Below are 20096 nucleotides of genomic sequence, written 5' to 3'. Positions count from 1 at the left end.
ATGCTATTTATTAGCAAGAAACGACGCCGTTCCCGTTTTCTAACCGACAGTTTCAAAGGATTCAATGCAAGGCGCTGTTCACATACAAATTTGCAGTACATTATGCTGTACATTTGATGATGGCTGATTTTCGCTGTGGCATTGTTAACAGCGGCTGGTTGCAATTTTTGTTCTAATAATTAACCTGTATTTCGACAAAGTCACGGTCTCACCACTTCAGTTTTCGACAAAATAGCAAAGCATGACTCGGTGCTATTGAAAGATGTAATTTGAGTTCAACAAAGACTTCCCTTAATAGTCACTACCACAAGCAATACATTAAATGTATTGGCAACTGTGAATAATGACTACCATGAGCTGTGGATTTAAATGACGACAATGGAAATTTATGCCTAATCGAGCCTTGAACCCGGATTTTCAGCTTACCGCGAGCTGTCGCCTTACCAGTTGGCTATTCGTGCACGAGTCATGGTCACACCTACAGTTCCATGTATTGTTAACCATGCGTCTACGACCTGGACTCTACATCCATTATGTATATTCCCGTTCCGGTCAGACGTGGTACTTGAAAGTCGCTTGCCCGGTATCGGCAGAGAAATACGATACTGCAGTGCTGTGTTATTCTGATTACGATGCAAAGTTACTTTGAACATGCATACATGCATCGTAATCAGAATAACACAGGCATTGCAATATCGTACAACAAGCAATGTGTGTCCCCGGTGTTAACACCAAATAACATAAAGCTAAGATTAATACCAGCAGTGAAAGCAAAGACAAGATCTGATATATTGCTTTCACTGCTAGTATTAGTCTTAACTTTATGCAGTTTGGTGTTAACAGAGGAGACAGGCATTGTTTGTCGTAGTTAGTATTGAGGGAAGTCTTTGTTAGGCTCAACTCACAATACACAAAGAAAAGAAAATGCTCCTCCACAAACAATCGTATTACCTACACCTGCAACCTTAAAGTTGCCCTTCTAACCTACAGCTCTATTATATTCTAGACTACCTTGATAATGTAGTTGAAAAACATCTGAAAACTATATCCATAAGAAAAACTTGAAGCTCTGAAAAAGAAAAATGGCAACTACATTGCCAGCAGCAGACGTAAAAGCCCACAACAGTTAATCGAAAAAGTTGTTGACCTCTTCAAGTGTTTGTGTGACACTAGGAAAGTATCCAGTTCACAATCTGAAGAGATAGAAACATTTCGAAGATGAGCTGTACAATTCGTTTGCTTAGTTAGTTTGTAAAGCTTGCTCTCATACAATTTACTCTTTCCACCCTCTCCCTACCTCTCACTTTCTCTTTCTCTTCCTCTCGCTCTGCTTCCAGCATTTCATATCTATCTGTGAATCCCAACCAAAATTATTATTAGTGTATAATTTATTTCTGTAGCCAGTATGGTTATTGTACTAACGTTTGTAACATTCCACCTAATTGTATAAACTAGTATTAAATTTAAGCTATTTTAACTTGTCAAAATCGGATTTACATACCACCTGGAGTAGTTATTCCAACGCATGTATTCAACACCTTAAAACAAACATCTCCAAATCCTTTAAAATTTACTCTGTAATAATGTTGTTACGATGTATGTTCTTTTTACTTTATGATAATGCTTTCTCTTCTGCTATACGATTCTTGCACCCAACAGTTTCCAGGCGCCATATTTGTTTACAAAATATGGTAGTATACATGCGATGTGCTACGACAGAGAAACGAACCTGCGACCACTGGAGGTACTCTATTCGTTTCTGCACTAGACAGTGCCACAAGTTTCTCCAAAAAATCGTAACACAATACACACACAAATATCATACTAACAAAGTAAATGCACCTGATGATGGAGGTTTAAACCTTTGAAACGCGTCATTGAGATAAATAAACAGTGACTGGCAACAGTGAACTTGTTGTTTCATTTAACACTTAGTTAGTGTCATAATGTTGTAGAAAAGCTCACCAAACTGCGATGGTATACCGGAAAGTGTCCACTAAACCGCGCGAGTACACATTAGCAGCTACCTGAAGGAGACGTAGTGCTTTCGATTTCGAACTGGGAGACTGGTTTGGTAACTGCCTCCTTCCAGTAGTACCGTCCAGTGTCATCTTATAGCAGTCTGTTGGATTGTCAACACCATTGTCCGAGCAGTTCTTAAGTATTGAGTATCAGTATGGGACGCTAACCCAGTTGGATTGACTGAAGCGATACAAACTTTGAAGAAGAGATTCACAATATGTCACGGATTTGTTCACCACGGCGTCAGCTACAGGTAAATGGGTAAACACCATGCTACAGTACTTCTGATCTTTTGACTGCGTTATGTAAAGCTTCAGCCAAATATCACGCTAAACTTTTTCTGATCTTTTGTAGCTGTTATGTAAAGGCTGACTTCCCTAATTAACAATATTAGTCTGACGTTGTTCCCAGCTAGGCATAAGTGCCAAAGGCTGGAACGTGTTTTATTTTATTTTTGGCTTGAGTATAGCTGCTCTAAATTCTGACCAACGCTTTCTCGCAATGTAATTTTACGGTTTCTCAAAATTTCATTCTGATGAAGACACCCTTAGTAGGTGTCGAAACCTAGGTCAGTATACCAAACAGTTACTTGCAACCGGTTGGCTGTATAATTCCTATGTTTGAACATTACATACGGTTGCCGAGAAACAACCATGTTTAAAACTATATTTTACATATTTGTTTAAAGTTAGTTAAGAGTTTATACAAGGGCCGTCCACAAAGTAAGTTCCGTTTTGTTATATAAAACAAACGTGTACAGATACAGAAAAAAATATTTATTGTACAAAAATCTGCAACTGTTAAACTACTTTTCTACAAAGGTTCTGAAATTTTGTAGGCACTTGTCATAGCGTGGCACAAGCTTTTGTATGCCTTCATCATAGAAGGTTACCGACTGTGTATCCAACCGTGTGGTAACATGTTCTTTCAGCCCGTCATCATCGTTGAAGTGTTGACCACCAAGAACAGATTTTAGTTGTAAGAAGACATGGAAGTCGCTAAGAGCGAGGTCCGGGCTATACGGAGGATCTTCTCTTCAATTGTGTGAGCCAGTTCATCAGTAACCACAGACGGGCGTCCACTTCGTTCTTCATCGTGCACTTGATCACGTCCTTCATTGAACTGTCTGACCCATCTTCTAACCATTGAATCACTCTTAGCATTTTGTCTGTAAACCTCGCAGATTTGCCGATGAATTTCCTTTGATGTAACTTTCTTTGCATTTAGAAAACGAATCACAGATCTGATTTCACACACGTCGCCATTTTCAGTTACGGCTGACATTATAAAGAAGCACTGCAAAGCTGAAAATGGCCTACATGTCTTCTCCTTGATTCAGAGTAACTACCGCGCATGCTCGGAACTGCGATCGTAGCGCTGCCGCAGATAGAAACAGAAAAGGAACTTACTTCGTGGATGTTCCTCGTCAAAAGAATTACAAATAATTTTAAAATTTTTAGTATTTTTTTATCGCTTCACTCACCCTATAGTTCCAATATACTTCTTATAAATTTCCCATCATTACTTAATCATATTTTTTATTCCTTTTATTAAATTAAAACTTTTGATTAGAAACCCTCATGTTGTACAGAATTTCTCTCACACTGTAATTTACTTGGAATTGATTTTCTTTCTGTTTTTCTCCCACCCAATTGTGATTCAACTGTTTTTCAAGCATTGTAGTGCTGATAATTTCAAGCAACATAGGCATAACGTCTACTTGCAGTGGTATTTTACATCGATACAAGGCCCCTTTATCGTAGTTGTCATGTTGTTTTCTACGTTCGTCTGCGACGGCCAATCGCTATTGCAACCACAACATCATCATGGAAAGAGCCTCCGATAAATACAAAATGGTTCAAATGGCTTTGCGCACTATGGGCTTAACTTCTGAGGTCATCAGTCCCCTAGAACTTAGAACTACATAAACCTAACTGACCTAAGGACATCACACACATCCATGCCCGAGGCAGGATTCGGATTCGAACCTGCGACCGTAGCGGTCGCGCGGTTCCAGACTGTAGCACCTAGAACTGCTCGGCCGATAAATACATCGTTAATCATTAACGGCCACCTAAACGACGTCTCCATGGTAAAAGCATTCTCTACATGCACATTACACAGCGTCTCCATGGAAATGGTGTTTTACTTGATAATCTTCGACTACCAATAGTCGTCCTGTCGACACTTCCATGGAAACAGCATCACTCGAAATACCAAGAAGCGCCACCAGCCGGTGTTCAACAATCCTACAGCTGTTTCTACTGGCGTTTCACATTTAATGCCCTTCATATATCTATAGGAAGATTATTAAACACTTGTATTGTTTGTTTGAACAGTTATATTTTCATAATGCTACACACACAGCTGTCCTATTATTTTTACACTTTATTCACAAGTCGTAATGTTTTTCACATTAGTTAAGTTCCTATTTGCTGCAGTTTACGTAATGCAGCAAATGCGCACCTTCGTACACTTTTTGACCCGTGGCAAAACAGCCACTAGTAGCAGCTACCGTTGTGACCACATGCAGCTGTTCACCACGGCCCACCCCCGCCAAATGGGCAAACACCACGCTACGGTATCTCTCACCTTCTGTTTACGTTATGCGCTGTAAATCTCCGGCCAAATACATGCTACAGTATTTCTGATCTTTTGTACATGTTGTGTAAAGGCTGATTTCCCTAATTAACAAACACGTTCATATTTTTACAGACTGCCGATAAAACGTGCCGAAATCGGTCATTTTAATACATCAGATATTCAGCGATTTTAACGCTTTTTGCTGATCATCAAGAACAGATATCTGTGACCTCCTTACCATGCAGGTTAAAATTATGTTTAGCTGGCGTCAGAGTATACAGAAATGCTCATTCAATGGCAACCGGGAACGTTACATGTAAATCACTCTGTAGAGGAGGATGCTCTAGCTTGATGCACTTCTACATCTACATCTACATCTACATGGATATTCTGCATATCTAAGTTAAGTGCCTGGCAGAGGGTTCATCGAACCACCTTCACAATTCTCTATTATAACAATCGCGTATAGCGCGTGGAAAGAATGAACACCTTCATCTTTCCGTACGAGTTCTGATTTCCCTTATTTTATCGTGGTCATCCCTCCTCCCTATATAGGTCGGTGTCAACAAAATATTTTCGCATTCGGAGGAGAAAGTTGGTGATTGGAATTTCGTGAGAAGATTCCGTCGCAACGAAAAACGCCCTTCTTCAAATGATGTCCAGCCCAAATCCTGTATCATTTCTGTGACACTCTCTCCCATATTTCGCGATAATACAAAACGTGCTGCCTGTCTTTGAACTTTTTCGATGTACTCCGTCAGTCCTATCTGGTAAAGATCCCACACCGCGCAGCAGTATTCTAAAAGGGGACGGACAACCGTAGTGTAGGCAGTCTCCTTAGTAGGTCTGTTAAATTTTCTAAGTGTCTTGCCAATAAAACGCAGTCTTTGGTTAGCCTTCCCCACAACATTTTCTATTTATTCATTCCAATTTAGCCGGCCGCGGTGGTCTCGCGGTTCTAGGCGTGCAGTCCGGAACCGTGCGACTGCTACGGTCGCAGGTTCGAATCCTGCCTCGGGCATGGATGTGTGTGATGTCCTTAGTTTAGTTAGATTTAAGTAGTTCTAAGTTCTAGGGGACTGATGACCACAGCTGTTAAGTCCCATAGTGCTCAGAGCCATTTGAACCATTTTTTTGAACCTTCCAATTTAAGTTGTTCGTAATTGTAATAGCTAGGTATTTAGTTGCATTTACGGCCTTTAAATTAGACTGATTTATCGCGTAACCAAAGTTTAACGAGTTCCTTTTAGCACTCATGTGGGTGGCCTCACACTTTTCATTATTTAAGATCAACTGCCACTTTTCGCACCATTCAGATATGTTTTCTAAATCGTTTTGCAGTTTGTTTTGATCTTCTGACGACTTCATTAGTCGATAAACGACAGTGTCACCTGAAAACAACAGAAGACTGTTGCTCAGATTGTCTCCCAAATCGTTTATATAGATAAGGAACAGCAAAGGGCCTATAACACTACCTTGGGGAACGCCAGAAATCACTTCTGTTTTACTCGATGACTTACTTCTCAGACTTTTGTCTCTAGTCAGCTCTGTGATAGACTTTTAATATATTTTCGTACTTCATTTTTAAACGATGGTATTCACTTTTTATGTGCTGCAGTCTTTTTCAGAAATAAGAGTCATTATTCCGGAAAATTAAAATTTTTTCAAGTGCGAAACATGTTCCAAGGTACGTAGGAACAAATATTTTATTGAAATTTAAAAGCCCTGCAGTCAAGAAAGTCTTGTCAGTATTGTATTTAATCGTCTATTTTACACATTATTCCTCTACTGCACACCAACAATCAGCACGTGAAGTCAAACTGAAGAGATGTGAATGGACATTCCGGACAAATGGAGAGCCACAATCAGGCCCCTTCTGAGCTCTGATACCTTCTGATAACACTGCCTTACACAAGCACACAATATTTCCGTGTTCTTCATCGTGATCACTCAGCATCTGACACCGTTAACGAGCCTACTACCCCCCTATCAGGTCTGGTAACAACACTGAACACAAACAACACTAAGGCTCGCTGGTGGTCATTCTACCTATCGTAGGGAATCGTTTATATACCCATAGATGGTGTGAACGTGTACAGAGTTACAATGACCACGGCTTTTGGTGTTTCACTTTTTCTGTCAGGTAGTGTATGATGAGATAAAATTAATTCAGATAGCTGAGGAAGACGTAAATTTAATAGTGATACGGGAGTGGAATTCAGTAGTAGGAAAAGTGGGAGAAGGAAGAATATTAGGACATGAAAGGTAGGAAAGAAATTAAAGGGAAATCTATGTAGTAGAATTTTGCACAAATAACAATTTTATTGTTGCTAAAACTTGGTTTAAGAATCATGTAAGAAGATTTTGTATGTGCAGTAGACCTGGGGACACTGGAAAGCTTCAGCTGTTGTTGTTGTTGTTGTTGCTGTGGTCTTTAGTCCGAAGACAGGTTTGATACAGATTTTCATGCTACTCTAGCCTGTGCAAGTCTCTTCATCTCTGAATAAATATAGCAACCTACATCCATGGGTACCTGCTTACTGTATTCACTTCTTGGATTCCCTCTGCAATATTAACTATCCACACCTCCCTCCCGTCTCATAACTGACGGCCCCTTGACATCTCATAATGTGTGGTATAAACCGATCCCATCTTGTTGTCCAACTCTGCTACAAGTTTCTTTTCTCTCCAATTCTGTTCAGTACTTCCTCATTAAATGTGATCTAACCATCTAATCTTCGGCATTCCTCCGCAGTGTCGCATTTAAAAGGCTGAATTGCTAATCGTCTATAGGATGCTTCACTCCGGTCGAATACCTTCAGAAAAGACTTAAGAACACCTAAATTTATATTCGGTGCCATAAATTTCCCTTCTTCAGCAGTTATTTTCTCGCTATTATCAGTGAACATTTTATACCGTTTGCCGGCCGGAGGGGCCGTGCGGTTCTAGGCGCTAGAGTTTGGAACCAAGCGACCGCTACGGTTGCAGGTTCGAATCCTGCCTCGGGCATGGATGTGTGTGATGTCCTTAGGTTAGTTAGGTTTAATTAGTTCTAAGTTCTAAGCGACTGATGACCTCAGAAGTTAAGTCGCATAGTGCTCAGAGCCATTTGAACTATTTTTTATACTGTTTCTTCATCCGTCAACCTGTGATGTTACTCTCCATATACAAAAACTCATCTACTATTTTCTGAGTCGCGTTTCCTAATTTATTTCCCTCAGCATCACTTGATTTAATCCGTCGACGTTCCATTACCCTTGTTTTGCATTAGTGGATGTCATCTGATACACTCAAGACACTGTTCATTCCATTTAACTGCTCGTTCGAGTCATTTGTTGTGTCTGACAAAATTAAGCTGTCATCGGCAAACTTCAGAGTTTTTATTTCTTCTCCCCAAACTTTAATTCCCTTTCCAAATTTTTCTTTGGTTTCCTTTATAGCATGCTAAATGTAAATATTGAATAACATTGGTTGTAGGCTGCAAACCTGTAGCGCTCACCTCTCAGCCACCGCTTCCCTCTGATGCCCCTTGACTCTTATAACTACTGTCTGGTTTCTACACAATTTATAAACAGCCTTCCGCTCTCTGTATTTTACCCCTGCTACATTTAGAATTTCAAACTGTTTATTAAAGTCAGGACTGTCAAATGCTTACTCTAATTCAACAGATGTTATGAACGTAGGTTTCTCTTTTTTTAACCTGTCTAGTAAGATAAGTGGAGGATCAGTGTTGCCTCACACGTTTTTACATTTCCTCGGAATTCGAACAGATCTTTCCCAAGGCCAGATTTTCCTTTCTTCTGCGTATAATTCGTGTCAGTATTTTCCAACCATAACTTATTAAACTGATTTTTCGTAATGTTCCTCACCTGTCAGCACCTCCTTTCTTTGAAATGTGAATTATTACGTTCTTCTTGAAGTCTGAGGGTAGTTCACCTGTGTCATACGTCTTACACACCATGTTGAATAGCTTTGTCGTTGCTGACTTACCAAAGCCTATCAGTACTTCTAACGGAATGTCGTCTACTGCAGAGGCCTTGTTTCGGCTTAGGTCTTTCAGTGCCGCATCAAATTCTTCCGCAGTATCATGTCTGCCATCTCATCTTCATTTACTTCCTCTTCCCTTTCTATAACACTGCCTTCATTTCCCTTGTCTAGCCGCACTAATACTTCTGTCCCCTTCCAGGTTTCCCTTTTTTGCTTAATTCTGGTTTATCAACTGAGCTCGTGATATTCAGACAGCCGTTTATCTTTTCTCCAAATGTCTCTTTATCTATTGGCGGTATCTATCCTTCCCGTTGTGTACTGTATTGTGTATTGAACTGGGGATCTACAAACGACGGAGAGGCTTCGTCCCGCATTAGCCCTCAGTGGTTCACAACCCCACAGCAGGCCATAGCAGTTCACCCACCCCTCCACTACCCCACAAAGAACCCAGGGTTATTGTGCGTTTCGGCCCCCAGTGGACATCCCCCCCTCCCCCCCTCCCCCGGGAACGTCTCATACCAGACGAGTATAATCCCAAATGTTAGTGTGGTAGAGTAATTGATGGTTACGCATACGTGGAGACAGTGTTTGCATAGCAATCGCCGACATAGTGTAACTGAGGCGGAATAAGGGGAACCAGCCCCCATTCGCCGAGGCAGATGGAAAACCGCCTTAAAAACCATCCAGAGGCTGGCCGGCATACCAGACTTCGACACTAACCCGCCGGGCGGATTCGTGCCAGGGACCGGCACGCCTTCCCGCCCGGGAAGCAGAGCGTTAGACCGCGCTGCTAGCCGGGCAGGCTATCCTTCCCATAGTTGTATATGCTTATATAGCCTTGCATTTGCCCTCTAGCCGTTACTGCTTAGCAATTTTGCACTTTCTGCGAGTCTGGGATTTGAAACTGCATATCATTTACAAGTGCAGTCGTGGCTTATGACCGTTTCTGTCGCATCTCGTTTTCACAGGTTTCCATTTTTCTGGCTGGATACGGCTAGTGTGCGCAGGCGTGGCAGTAGCTGAAGGGGTGCAGTTAGAGTTGCGTTCTGCCGAAAGTACGGTTCAGTAGGTTTGGTACAGCAATGGAAACGTTAGCGCTGCAGGGGTAAAATGGTCAGTATACCTTGTACGCAAGAAGCCCTGGGTTCAAGTCCCGGCTGTAGCACAAATTTTAGTTCATTTACTCAGCTTCTATCATTATCATAGATAAAAATAAAACTTAAATGTCTCGATGAAAATCTAATTATAAGATCTACAGTATATAAATGACGCAGTAAATGGTATGATTACCTGTAGTATTGGTAACACTGATAGGAAATAAACACGAATGAATGTGTGAAAGAGGAACTGGGAGCCGACGACTCCTATTTGATTTTTGTTTGTTTTAGGCATAATTAGAACCGCACATCGTTCAGTTGTTCGTCCACTGAGTATTGTATATGGTTACAAATTTAAATTGCATTTTATAATTTAAAAAATAGCTGCTCGCGTAAATACTGCGCTTTTATGTAATCAAAACCTTTATTTCTGATGCAACTGCATTTTACATACACAAACGCAAAAAATCTTTATTATTATTGCTGTTATTCCGTACACAACAGAATGTTATTCATCGTGATCAAAGACAACAGTTCGTGTATTAACTGATAAGCGCGAAAGTTGTTTAGCAATAACAGAAATATGACATCTTGGGTTGTCGGGTTTTCTGCCGGATAATAGCGTCGTACTTCCACGATAATTCGGTAACGAGCTACGCTACCGAAATATCGTGCAAGTACGACGCTATTATCCGGCAGAACACCCGACAACCCAAGATGTCATTAGATCGCCGGGAAAGCCTGAAGAATTACAACAGAAATATGTTTTAGGTAAGCTCGAGGAAGTATTGATGCGATGTTTAATATACGTGGTGTGCCTAAAATGTTCGGTGAATGGTTTCATACCCGAACGGCAAGTTGGTGCATGTGTGCGTGCATGAGCTTGGGTCTTCAGAGACTTGAGGCGTATCAATACAAGGCATGCACTGCATGTGACTGGCTGTATAAACAGACTGCGACCATGAACGTAGGCTGTGTGAGTCACAGCGCAATGGAGCAACGTGCAAACATCAAGTTCTGCTACAAATTGCGGAAGGCAGCAGCGGAGACACATGAAATGTTGGTGCAGGTGTACAGGAGAGAGGCCGTGAGCAGAAAATGTGTAACCGAATGGTTTAAATGCTTTCGTGAATGGAAGGAGACAACTGAGGATGAGCCACGTTCAGGTCGGCCATCGACAAGCAGAACCCCAGAAAATATCGAGAGAGCGTGACAAATGCAGGGACAAGATAGGCGACGAATTCTCAGATGGATTGCGGAGGAATTGGGCATTAGCAAGGACACGACGCACACCATCCTCCGCGATGATTTGGGTAAGCGGAAGATCTACACCCGATTTGTGTTGCTCAAGCTCACAGACGAGCAGAGAGGAAAACAGATGCAAACTGATGGTGGTTTCATTTCCATGTGTGACCAGGATCCAATGCTTCTGAACACCATCGTCACGGCAGGTGAGATCTGGTGCTACCATTTCGATCAAAACGACAATCGATGTCATGGTGTTCACCGTCTTCCCTGCAACAAAAAAAAAAAGCTGTCTGCCAAAATCCAAGTTGAAAACACTGTTGATCGCCTTCTTCGATAACAACGGCATCATCCACAAGGAATTTGTTCTTGTAGGTCAAATCATTAATGCTGCATTTTGCCAGTCCGTTTTGAACCGATTGCTACAGCATATCCGGCGGTTTCGGCCAGAGTTGCACAGGACTGGAAAATGGATGCTGCTCCATGATAATGCCTATGCACACTGCGCGATCCGTGTGGGCCAATCTCTCGCGCAGAAGATGGTAACTTTTCCCCTCCCTACTCCCCTGATCTGGCTCCTGCGGACTTCTTCCTGTTTCCCCGCTTGAATGCGGCCATGAAAGGTGAACGTTGTGCAGCCGTGAATGCAATCAGAGATCGTGTGACAGCCGTTCTGCGATCGATTCCACAAGAGGCCTTTGCTGATAGTTTCTAGAAGCTGTACGAACGTTTTCATAGGTGTGTTGTACCGTCAACATGGGTTTAGAAAACATCGTTCCTGTGAAACACAACTAGCTCTGTATTCACATGAAGTGTTGAGTGCTATAGACAAGGGATTTCATATCGATTGCGTATTTATGGATTTCCAGAAGGCTTTTGACATTGTACCACAGAAACTGCTCATAGTGAAATTAAGTGCTTATGGAATATCGTCTCAGTTATGTGACTGGATTTGTGATTTCCTGTCAGAGAGGTCACAGTTCGTAGTAATTGACGGAAAGTCATCGAGTAAAACAGAAGTGATTTCTGGCGTTCCCCAAGGTAGTGTTATAGGCCCTTTGCTGTTCCTTATCTATATAAACGATTTGGGAGACAATCTGAGCAACAGTCTTCTGTTGTTTGCAGGTGACACTGTCTTTTATCGACTAATGAAGTCATCAGAAGATCAAAACAAACAGCAGAACGATTTAGAAAAGAGTTCTGAATGGTGCGAAAAGTGGCAGTTGACCCTAAATAACGAAAAGTGTGAGGTCATCCACATGATTGCTAAAAGGAACTCAAACTTCGGCTTCACGATACATCAGTATAATCTAAAAGCCGTAAATTCAACTAAATACCTAGGTATTACAGTTACAAACAACTTAAATTGGAAGGAACACATAGAAAATGTTGTGGGGAAGGCTAACCTAAGACTGCGTTTAATTGGCAGGACACTTAGAAAATGTAACAGACCTACTAAGGAGACTGCCTACACTACGCTTGTCCGTCCTCTTTTAGAATACTGCTGCGCGGTGTGGGATCCTTACCAGACAGGACTGACGGAATACATCGAAAAAGTTCAAAGAAAGGCAGCACGTTTTGTATTATCGCGAAATATGGGAGAGTGTGTCACAGAAATGATACAGGGTTTGGGCTGGGCATCAGTAAAAGAAAGGCGTTTTTCGCTGCGACGGAATCTTCTCACGAAATTTCAATTACCAGCTTCCTCCTCCGAATGCAAAACTATTTTTTTGACACCGACCTACATAGGGAGGAACGATCACCACGATAAAAGAACGGAAATTAGAGCTCGTACGGAATGATAGAGGTGTTCATTCTTTCCGAGTGCTGTACGAGGTTGGAATAATAGAGAACTGTGATGGTGGTTCGTTGAACCCTCTGCCAGGAACTTAAATGTGATTTACAGAGTATCCATGGAGATGTAGATGTAGATATTTTGAAGGGCAATAAAGCACTTTTTTGTATCTTTCTTTTGTGTAGTACCACTCACTGAACGTTTTAGACACACCACGTATTGTTGTTTTGCTTTTTTTTAATTTTATTTTTTTTGAGTAAATTGCGTTTTCTAACGCTATACGACAGCTCCGAATTTTTTTAAAATCAATCTGTTTCACAATACATATCAACAGTTTTGGAATAAAACCTAAATTAAACAGCGACAATTTTAATTTTTTTATGAATAATGTTTATTTTCAAGTAACTGCCAAGAGGATAACTTTATGGTTAAAAAAATATTCCGTATGTTACGCGGCCATTTATATATCCACACTCAGTTTCTAGACTGTCTGCCGCTTTCGGTTTCTAGGGAAATCTGCACTGAGATGACAGAAGTCATTGGATACCTCCTAACATCATGTCGGACCTCCTTTTGCCGGGAGTTGTGCGACAACTCGACGTCGCATGGACTTAATAAATTGTTGACAGTCCCCTACAGAAATACTGAGCCATGCTGCCTTTATACCCGTACATAATTACGAAAGTCTTGCCGGCGCCGGATGTTCTGCACGAATTGACCTCTCGATTGTGTACCATAGACGATCGATGGGATTCGTCTCGAGCGATCTGGGTGGCCAAATCATCCATTCTAATCGTTCAGAATGTTCTTTAAACCAGTCGCTAACAGTTGTGACCCGGTAACATGACATCGCTGTTTGGGAACATGAAGTCCATGAATATCTACAAATGGTATTCAAGTAACCGAACATTACCACTTCCAGTCAGTGATCCGTTCAGATGGAACAGACGTGCCAGTCCTTTCCATCTAAATACAGGTCACACCATTATGGAGCCACTGCTAGTTTGCACAATGCCTTGTTGAAACTTGGGTCCATGGCGTCGTGGGGTCTCCGTCATGTTCGAACTCTAACATTAGTAAAGTTTTAAGCATGGCTACTTGGTTCAGTGACCGTTTATAAATTTAAAATTAAACAAATGAGCCCCCGGTCACAATTTTTGGTCTTATTGACCAGGTTTCAACACTTCTAAGAGTGCTTTTATCAGAATTTAGACATGCAAAGTGGTTTATAACATAATTACAAATTTATGAAGAAACATTTTTATATATAAAAAAGTTTCTTCGTAAATTTGTAATTATGATATAAACCACTTTGCATGTCTAAATTCTGATAAAAGCACTCTTAGAAGTGTTGAAACCTGGTCAATAATACCAAAAATTGTGACCGAGGGCTCATTTGTTTTATTTTCTACCATTAATTCTTACTAACTTAAGGCGGGAATCATCTGAGCAGGTCACGGTTTTATAGTACTCTAGGGTTCAATCGATCTTGTCAAGAGCGCAGGAGACGAGCTGCAGGGGATGTCGTGCTGATAGGAAAGGCACTTGCGTCGGTCGTCCGCTGCCACAGCCCTTTAAAACCAGATTTCTCCGCAGTATCCTAATTGATACGTTCGCGTACGTCCCACATTCATTTCTGTGGTTATTTCTCGCAATGTTGCATGTTTGTGAGCACTGACAGCCTACTCAAATGCTACTGCTCTGCCAGTGCATTGTCTGTTGTGAAAGGTAATGCCTAAAATTTGTTATTCTCTGCACACTCTTGACACTGTGTATCTTGGAATAGTGAATCACCTAACGAGTTCCGAAATGGGATGTCCCATGCATCTACCATTCCGTGTTCAAAGACTGTTAATACCTGTCGTGCGGCCATTTTCACATCGGAAACCTTTCCACATGAGTCGTCTAAGTACAAATGTGAGCTCCACCAATGCATTGCCCTTTTGTACCTTGTTTATCCGATACTACTGCCGTCTGTGTATGTGCATATCGGTATGTCATTACTTTCGTCACCTCAGTGTGATAAGACACTGATTGTATACGCAAGCAAATTGGTAGAAATGAGGTAACGCCCGATAGGTATGCAACACACCGAACGTACAGGTAACGCGGATACTAACTTAAATGACCAAAGCTACTAGGAAAAGTACCGTAATCAACGGTTTCTTACGAGGGTCTGCGGTAGCCTGTGGTAGTTTTACACCTCTAGGCGCAGCCCATTCCAGTCCATCCGGCAGTCCGGTCGAGTGGCGCAGAGCATCATCCGCCAGCCAGGCAGCGGGCAACGCCTTCCCGGGGCGCCCAGCGACGGCTACCGGCTACCGGCTGGAGGCGCGGCTAATCATCGACCTAATAAAGGCCGGTCCCCCGCCAGGCGAGGCCGCCACAATGGGAGCGCATTCCTCGGGAGCGACTCCGCGGGGATCCGCCGGTGGCGCTGGCGGCCCTCACAACACCGGCCGCCGTCACCGCCGGCGCCGCCAGCGGGCCAGTGACCGCGCTTCTGCACTTCTACTGACAGCAGCGCCTGGCCAGTTGTAACTGGCGGGTCGCCTTTTTATAGGGTCAGGTTGGTGTGTGGTTCGGATCGTAAGAGAAAGGACAATTGAGTTTAGAGTTGGCATAACGTACAGCGTATAGGATCTATCTATATCCGAATCCCGCTCCAGCTACTGCCGGGTCTGGGTGCTGACGAGTCCTCTCCATTTGGCTCAGTCCTCCTACCTCTTTTCTTCCTCCACTTGCTGCCAGGTCACACCTTTACTTTCTACAGATATTTTCACTCCCATTTTCCACCGTGTTCTTGGACGCCCTCCAGGTCTTTTCCCATCCATCTTTAGTTCTTCCATAATTTTGGGGAGTCTCTGACCATGCATCCTCTTAACATGCCCATACCAACTGAACCTCTTTTTTTCAATTTCTTCTCTCATACTTTCTTGTTTAAGATCCTTTCTAATCTCTACATTCCTTAGTTTGTACATTCTTGTTTTTTCCTTAACTGCTCTGAGAAATTTCATTTGCCCTGCTTGCAGTCTGCTCCAGTCCCTTTCTGTCATTTTCCATGTTTCTTCCACCATAGGTGACAATAGCGGAAGTAATAATTCTTATACATAAGGAGTTTTGCTTTTTCTGAAACTTCCTTATTCCAGATCAGGTGTTTTATTGTTTGGTGTAAATTGCCTCCGTTCTGTAACCTCCTATTAATTTCGCTAGTTATTCTTCCATCCCTAGATATTTCACTCCCCAAATAAGTGAAACTTTGAAGGGTTCTCCATTCAAGGTAATATTTCCGTTGATCCCTTTCTCTCTTCCAAATACCATTACTTCACTCTTATCTTTATTTATTTTTAATCCATGCCTTTTCATTATTTCCTTCCACACATTAAGCTGTAACTGTACATCTCCCTCTTTATCACCCCATATTACCATATCATCTGCAAAAATCATCTTTTTGTTTTTTTTCTTTTATTATATCTTTAACTGCCCTATTCATTCACTCCATCACAAAATTAAAAAGTGCACGAGTTAGAATACTTCCTTTCTTCAGTCCTTGTCTTATTTCGAAGTATTCAGAGTTCCCCAATGGTGTTATAATTCTACAATTGTGTCCTCTGTACATTGTGTTTATTACATTAATGTATCCATCTTCTATATATATCTTCTTCATTTCTTCCCAGAGTCTTCCCTGTTAACTGAGTCATATGCCTTTTCTATGTCTATAAAAACCATTATCCCCTTTTGTTATACTCCCAACTTCTTTCCATCAGTTGACGGATAGAAAATATCAGGTCGATCGTGCTTGTTGCTTTCCTAAACCTATGCTGTTCTTCACTCAGCATATAGGATATGCGAGGAAATCGTGAGTTGTCTTCTAGGAACAATCTCTGCATTCGTCTTAGGTGATTTAAGCCACGGATGAGTGTCTGGTTCCAAGTCACCATGGAGCACGATGCAGCCCTGCTAAAAAAGTGGACTAGCATTTCGGACGGCAGTTCAAATAACCATTCGGTCACTCAGATTGGGCTTTTCCAAAGTTTCACTAAGTAACTTAAGGGCAATATTAGGATGTTTCTGTTTATGAATCGGTTTGCGCCCTGAAATATATCCCCAGACACTGAATACGATCCATTAATAACGCCGTTTGACTTAAAAAATCAGAAACGTACGCAAATCGCAAAGTGGATGGGGGAGGGGAGAGGGGGGTTTGACTGCAAACTGCATGCTACACTGTCCCAAAGTGTGTTAAAACTTGAGCTTCATACGCTCAATTTGTCTATGAACAAAGACGTTTGTTATCATCTGCCTACACTACCTAATAATGTGAAAATCAACACCAGGATTAAAGATATTGCAGGCTGGGGCCGGTGAAGAATTCGGTTGTGCCAGAACACGCGCTGTGTGACTGTGTGAGACCGACCACATAGTATGTCCAAAAAAAAAAAAAAAAAAAAAAAATGTGTGTGAAATCTTATGGGACTTAACTGCTAAGGTCATCAGTCCCTAAGCTTACACATTACTTAACCTAAATTATCCTAAGGACAAACACACACACCCATGCCCGAGGGAGGACTCGAACCTCCGCCGGGATCAGCCGCACAGTCCATGACTGCAGCTCCCGAGACCGCTCGGCTAATCCCGCGCGGCGACGATCGCATAGTAAAATTCGCCGATACGGAAGTTCTGGCTGTAGAGGAGAACTATCATACCCGCTTGTTCAGAAATACACAAACACGAGAGTAGTTTCAACAAGAAAGAATAAAGCGTCAAGGTAGACGGATCCTGGCTTCCCGTGCTGCGGCGAACGACCGTCGCAGGTAGCAAGAGAACCGCACCGGAAATGACCGCGGAGAAGGCCTTGGACGATGGCGAGCCAGGTACATATAGTTTGCGGCCGAATCGACCACCAGAAATCGATGGCCAAACATTGACAATGCCACCCACTCGTGCCAGCGAAACGTCAGAAAAATAATCGAACATCGGCCGAAGAACCCGAGACAGGCAGTTTGTGAAAAGGGGAACTTGAATGGTGGAAGCAGTATTTTACGATGACACAATCTCTGTCGCCGTATAACTCGATGAATTGCGCGAACAAATCCTAATGCAAATTGCTGAACATTTCTTACGGGACATAAATGAAAACGCTGTAAGCATAAGTAGCGTAGCCCCTGAGCAAATTGCAGTATAACTGAACGGAATACGTTATGTAGCAAGAAAATCTGAAATATTAAAACACGTAGTGGAATTTCTGAACAAAAAAAATATGTAGGATGATAAATTTTCGAAACGCAAAAGTGTGATAAATCCATTATGATGTGTAAATAAGTTAAGGGGGGTAGGACGTCAAACGGGCCGACTTGGAGCAGGAGACGCATCACACGACATTTCAATTTCCAGTGTCTATACTTTTACAAATAAGTTCATAAAACTTTATCAGCATCACCAGGAAGGATTCAGAATTCACGCTCATTGCAGTGGAAGTTCGAAAACATAACAAAATAATTTTTTTTTTACGTGCGAAATTTCATTGTTTTTCCATTTACTAATGGCTGCATTTGTTGCTATAGGTACACTTTTCTTCATAAGTTAGAGAAAGTCTTCAATGAATTTTACACAGAATACATACCATACTTACAGGTGTATGAAACCCTAGAATTTATTTAATTTATGAAAACACGAATGAGCTGTTTTATTTTAAACTTCATGTTTATAAAAAACACAAATTTTGTAGTTAATTACCTCAATTTTTACCACAGTTTTTAATAGATTTGGAAAATTCTAGAATTTCATACACCTTTAAGTATGGTTTGTATGGTGTGCAAAATTCATCGAAGAATCTCTCTTACTCATGAAGAAAAGTGTACCTATAGCAACAAACGCTACCATTAGTAAGTGAAAAATTGATGGAATTTCACATGCAAAAAAAAAAAAAAAATTACTTCGTTATATTTTCTAACTTCCACTGCTATGAGTGTGAATTCTGAATCCTTCCTGGTCATGCTGACAAAGTTTTATGAATTTATTTGTAAAAGCATAGACAGTGCAAATTAAAATGTCCTGTGCTGCCTCTCCTGCTCCAAGTCGGCCCGTTTGACGTCCTACCCCCATTAAGTATACAAATACAACCGTTATCGATAAAGACAAACATCGGATTAGAACATTTAACATCTCCTCGTATCATAATAACATAAAAACAATTCTTAAAAAATTACATACTTCTGAAGAATGTCGCTGCGAGTGAGAGACAATGTTTCAAAATCATATAAATTTATGGGAGGTTTACTCAGAAATTGATACCAATGATGAAATGATGAGATCAATGTTCCTAGATGCATTGCGTGGTTCCACCTCTCGCCATATGAGAGTACGTCCATCATTGCCGAACAGGATTGTTTTTGTCATCCAGATGTTATGATGTGCGAAACCATAATGTAGCATGGTTGTAATGACATCCAAGTACTTGAATACGATACACTCATCAGTCAATGTTATTATGATACTGCACTCCTTTCCGACGTGCATCTTTTTAGCGGTGCGTTCATACTTGACTTCAATTCTATGGATGACAATGCGCGAACGCTTCGAGTAGCGCAGGTGGGTGACCTCATGGAACGAGAGGATAATCGGACTTGCCTACACGTTCCTCCGACTTAAATCCATCGAGCACGAGATGGACGCGTCGGGGAGACATATTTCACCGCGTCGAAATGCATCAACGACCGTCCAGCAATTGTCAACTGTACTGGTGTAGAAATGAAGCGCACAACCACAAGACGTCCTTACCAACCTCGTGGTCAACAAGTGACTACGTTGCCGACCATGCATTATCGTCCGAGGTGGTCACATACCGTATTAAGAACCATGTCCTGCTGTTTGTAATATCTAGAGAACCATCATAAATCGCTGCGACTTCACTGTAATTATTGTCTTTGAATAAAAGTACCATTTTTGTTGGTTTCATTACTTTTGTATCCCGCCTGGAAGGCGGCGCGTGGATCTCCTACTGAAAACTTGGCAGAATGAAGGAATCGAGTAGGAGCATGTGAGGTAAAACACGTCGGTACTGCAAGTAAGTAAAAGGGGTTTACTGGTGCATGAATACAGGGTGCGCCAAAAAAATGTATACACACTTTGAAGCGTCATATGGAAAAATAAATGTACTTTGCAAATGTGATTAATGTTCAAACTGGTGGCCTTCAGCATCAATACATTTCTGAGTACGGGTCACCACTGTTTCCGTACATCGTACCAAAAGTGTCCAATGAGATTTCTGCGCACACCGCCTGAATCTAATTCCAAAGTGTGTCCAGGTTACGTGGTTTACGTTTGTACACCTCACCTTTTACTGTTCCCCATAAGAAGAGATTCAG

This window comes from Schistocerca americana, chromosome 3, assembly GCF_021461395.2.
Source record: "Schistocerca americana isolate TAMUIC-IGC-003095 chromosome 3, iqSchAmer2.1, whole genome shotgun sequence".
Lineage (NCBI taxonomy): Eukaryota > Metazoa > Arthropoda > Insecta > Orthoptera > Acrididae > Schistocerca > Schistocerca americana.
The sequence above is the reverse complement of the archived record's forward strand: the minus strand, read 5'-3'. Positions refer to the sequence as shown.